A 5,402-nucleotide genomic window follows, 5' to 3' on the forward strand; every position below is an offset into this window, starting at 1 on the left:
CTGTTTATAAGTCATCGGACGTGGACATTGGCGGCCTCGTTACCAGGATTTCTTGAGTGCGCAGGCACCCATATCAGCTTCACTTGGCGGGAAGGTTCACCTGGAGAAATCGATTATAGCATGCGGAATGCGGTGTCATGGATCCTGCCTCTGGCGAAATTTAGCAACGCAGTTTTGGAATTGGAAAGAATGTACCGGCTTCAGTACTTTCAGAAATAGCAGCAGCTATTGCAGCTTCCTCTGTTGATTCTGGAGTGGATGGAGGTGGGTGAGAGGGAGATAGAGATTAGTGGGCACCCCGTGTTATCCACAACCGCACCTGCAGAGCACGTGCCCGCGCAAGGCGCGTCCACCCATACGGCACGTGCTCCTCGGAACCGTAGTATTCTTGGAGGGCGCGTGCGCGGGCCGCTCTACGTGCGGTGTGATAATCGGGATGTGTGTGTTGCGTGGGAATGGTTTGACTAGGAGGCTAAGGAATATGAGTTTAGGGAGTGGGAGAAGCTGTGGGTTATTGGCGAGTATTCGAATACGCAGTCCATCAAGTATGTGTCTACCTGTATCAGTTTTAGTAAGTCGTAGGTATTGAGCTTGTCTGCGAGTTTCAACAAGCTCGTGTATATTGTTTGGAGTCCTAGTTGTAGGAGTTTTGAGGTTTGTGTATGAGGGGGGAGATGGAGAGCGGTTTCGTATGCTTTTCTGAGAAGGGCTTCTAAGGTGTCTATTTCCGGTAAAGTTTTAGATATGAGGAGGCAGATGTCATCTTCTTTAAGCCCATAGTGTTTGGTGGAAACGCGCCGGATGAGATGCGCCAGTGTAATTGTTGCGCTTTTAAGCTTTTTGAGTGAAACTATTGTGCCCGGTGTTTTGCAAGGGGAGCCCAAGGATACGTGTGGTGCTTACCTCTGGTAAGCACCAAGGTAAGCACCACGGGCTTAGGCTGGCCCTCCAGAGTTATGTTGATGGATGTTGTAGGGAGGGTTCGAGGTTTTGGGCGTATGATTAGGAGTTCTGATTTGGTTAAGGAGCAGGTGAGGCCAATATTGCGAGCGATTGTTTTATGTGGGTAGCTGCCTGCTGGAGAGTGCCTTCTACTTGCCCATCGTTTCCCGTGGTGGTCCATAGGACGATGTCATCGGCGTATAGTGTGCATCAGAGGTGCGGCATGTGGTTGAGAGAAGCAGCGAGTGGGATGAGGGCGGCGTTAAATAGAAATGGCAATATTACAGATCCTTGGCGGGTACCCACTCCTTGAAGTGTGTACGGGGAGGAGGAGTGGGGGCCTATACGAACCTCAGAGGTACTGTTGGTAAGGAAGGCACGGATGTAAGAATACATTTTATGTCCAATATTTAACGGGGAAAGGGCGGTTATTATGGAGTTGTGGTGGATGTTGTCAAAAGCCTTGGAGAGGTCTAAGAGGTGTCTACATATGTGTATGCTGATGACATTATTCCATTTACAGGATGTTGCAGTCATACTTTGCCCTTGACCAATGGTGTACACTAATGCTTTAATGTACATTTAGAAATTCTTATTGCTCACCTAGGAATGCCGTTAAAGTTTCTGTCCCCCTCTCGCCTGGTGCAACCGTCAAAGAGTATGCCGTAAAACCGGTGTGTGATTTGCTTCATTATTATAATATTGCTACAGGAAGATTTATTAGCGCTGATCTGTATGGATTATACTTACAAATTTAAAATGCATTTTTTTCCTAAAATAAAAATCCTTACTTCAGTGATTACTATTCCTATCACCTCAATAACTATTTTAGCAACAATAATTTCCAATTAATAAGTTGTCTATCATACAGTCTAAATCGACATCATGAATTCTATTCTTACACGTGCAATGAACTCTGGCCAATCCCCCAATGCGGGTATGTGCCACGTGTACCGAGGGAGAAGATGAAGATGAAACAGATCGCGCTTGCCCTCAACCACGTTGAATCCACAGGAGAGTCGGAAGAGGCAGTGCCTAAGCACCCTACGCGCTATGACGACCTCCTCGGGTAGCTCAGAGCCGGCCCTCCGCCATTCAAACTCCGAGTTCGTCGCCTGGCTTCCGGTCGCCATGGTAGTGGGCTTGTTCACGTGGGCCTACTACGTGTACATCTTTGTTTTCTGCGGCTCCCTGGTAAAGGACGATACGCAGCGCTTAGCCTTCGGCGCCATGTTCCACCTGCTGCTGCTGCTGTGCCTGTGGTCGTTCGTGCAGACCACCGTGACCACAGTGCCGCCCATTCCCCGCCACTTCGGCCTCAGCGAGAGCGACCAACGGCTGCTAGAGCACTGCGCCGACGACGAGGCCCGCGGACAGTTTCTCGATATCCTGGCGGAGCATAGGGGCATTCTGACGCGAGGCCCCAGCGGTGGAGTACGCTTCTGCGAACACTGTCAGCAGGTGAAGCCCGACCGAGCGCACCATTGCTCTCAGTGCCGAAGGTAAGCGTCCGAGAAACCTCGCCATTGAAAACGCCTAATGCGAAAACACGAGCATGTGACCGCTATCGTCAAAGCTTCATTAGTCCGACGCGGCCAGACATTGGGGAAAAACGGGACAAGCGCATATAGAGGTATACCTGGCGGTGGTGCTGCAAATGGCCTGCTACTTTTGCGGTCGCGGGTCGGACGCAATATGCCACATTGAAGAGGGCGGCCTCCTGCGTGCGTGTTCCTGCTAAGAGGGGACGACCTTGGACAGTCATGCTTAGTATCAGTGGGAACGTCCCAGCGGCCATCTTATTTTCGTTTGCTCTTGATAGCGATTGAGTGCGTCGTGCTGCACAACACCAGACAAGGGGGCAAAATATTGGGAACTATATTTTACGAGTTAAACTTTTCAGCCGCATCTACCTCCCATTGCTTCCTGACGTTAGCTCGCATACCTGATGCGTTTTGCAAGTCATGCTGAGCGTGAAAAACGTCCTTTGTGTTTGATATACAGTCCAAAGGGTCCGCATTTAAGTGGACGAATGGACAGTTCGGGTTTGTTGGCACAACATGATTTCGGAAAGTATGACGCAGCTCATTACGAGGGCGGCAAGGAAATGGAGGAGACACGAGCGGTGTCTCCTCCACATATATATATATATATATATATATATATATATATATATATATATATATATATATATATATATATATATATATATATATATATATATATATAATGTCAATGGGGCTAAACACATTTTTCGCACACCTATTTAAATAGGCGTACGAAAAATTTGTTTAGCCTCGTCGATATTGTGTTTACAAGTTGAGGAACACGACGACATGCAAATCATTGCGCGGGATAGCAGCAGTAAAACACTCGAGGTGATAGGCTGCGATGATAGCTGGAAGGTTCAGTACTAGCTTCTCACGAGAAATAGTTGGATATAAATCCGCTCCAAACCGAGAGTCTTTTTCTCTGAAATTCTAGTTTATTTATTTATTTATTGTAAGTACCTACAGCGCCCATGAGGCATTATTGTAGGGGGATACAACTACATACAATAACACATGTAAAGAAGATATAGGGAAACTTGTTAGCAAAGTAACACAACACACTGATAGAACACTAAATGAATTCACAAGCAGTATAAGTGATAACATAAAATACATTAAGACAGCGCTGGCAAACGCACGAGGCCAAACCAAAGTCGCAGACACAGGATTAGTGACCGACTTTTGCGTTGACTGGAGCGTTCGATCTGAAAGGTTCGCAGCCATATCCTAAAGAGGAGGGCTCATTTAGAAACAAAAATTAGCAGGTGTGAACACCAAACGCGTGTGTGCATGTGGCATTACTATAAGCTAAGTGCGCAAAGACGACGTCACGCGTTTTCGCAGATGCATTCCAAAAATGGACCACCACTGCCCCTGGTTCAACAACTGCGTCTGCTTCAGCACCTACAAGTTCTTCCTGCTCACTATATTCTACGTGGTGGCTCTGTGCGTGTTCGGACTGGCCAGCGCCACGCACCACGTGGCTGGCGCGTGGTCGGGCAATGCCTCCACTTACGTCACACTCAACTGCACCTTTCTGTACGCGTTCGGAGTGATGCTGGTTCTGGTGCTGGGCTCATTCCTCTACCTGCATTTCACCATGGTGTGCAACAACGTCACCACCCTCGAGGACCTGCGCCCTCATCTTTTCAAGGATGACAGGTATCGACTAGGCTCTAGACTGGCCGAGTTGTGACAGAAAAATAACCACCAGCATGCCTCATGCAGGAATTAGTTGACGGGTGACATGGTCGGATGCTGATTGGTCTCATGGATACTTGTTGTCTCATGACTTGGGGTCATGAGACCACAAGTCATGGCCGGGCTGACAGCAGCTGAGGACTCAGGCAGCTCCATTGAGTTAGGAGAATGAGATGTTAGTTGGATCCTCAAGCAGGACATTGCTTTTAACCTTTCGAAGGCTAGAAAGAACGATGTGGCCCCAGATAATCGATTAGTCATCACGAACCTACACATCCCTCGTAGAACTCCCATCTTGGGATTTTACGGCCAGACACGTGTGGGATGGTCAGCTATTGCGGTTGTATGTCATGCATACAATGATTTTGACCTGCTTAGAGCAGTGGTTTAGAGGTGTTGAGCGAGAGCATAAAAAGCGGGGTTTCGCCAAAAAACATTTATGCTCAAGGAGCTTTGCTGTCAGCTCTGATTTGCGCTTGCTTCGCGAAATGAACGGCCACGCAAAACAAGTTACAACTTTATTGCATGCACCATCTTGGCCCAACATCGGCGCTGTTTACGCAGAGACTCGTTCGACGTGGGCGTCTGGGACAACATCGCCGAGGTTTTCGGCCACCGGAAAGCCCTCTGGCTGCTGCCAGTCTTCACATCCCTGGGAGATGGCACCCGCTTTCCTACGCGGCTACAGCCGGACCGGAACGTTTGCGCTCCTCCTGTCTCTGTGGTGGTCGAGAAGCGCAGGCTCTCTGTGCCGGTCACACCTTTGCCCGCGGCAGCCGAGGTAGCCGAGTTTCCAAGTCCTTCTGGTGTGGTTGTTACATCGTGCCGGAGGCCCATTCCGTCCACTGAGGGCCCGATAGGGGGACTTACGTTCACCCCTTACGTGGTGCCACCTTGCGGCAGTATCTCCCTTCTTCCCCCGACGGCCATCACCGTTGTGCCGACAAAAGAACCCGCGGCGTCAGTTGTCCTCTCTGGTAGCAACAAAGACTTACCGCCGACGGTAGCAGCACCGACACTCACTTCTGTGGAAGCGCGGTGATGATGTGTGCTGCACTCTGTCTCCAAAGCATACCGTGAACTCAATTGCCACGGTTGCTTGAGATATTCCGGGACGGGTGAGCGCAGCAAGGTAGATGACGGCGTGTAGGAGGCATAGAACTGAGCCGAAAAACGAACATACAAACATTTTACGAGCTGATTTAGCAC

The sequence above is a fragment of the Amblyomma maculatum genome, chromosome 1 (assembly GCF_055883805.1).
Source record: "Amblyomma maculatum isolate TAMU_Amacu chromosome 1, ASM5588380v1, whole genome shotgun sequence".
NCBI classification, from domain to species: domain Eukaryota; kingdom Metazoa; phylum Arthropoda; class Arachnida; order Ixodida; family Ixodidae; genus Amblyomma; species Amblyomma maculatum.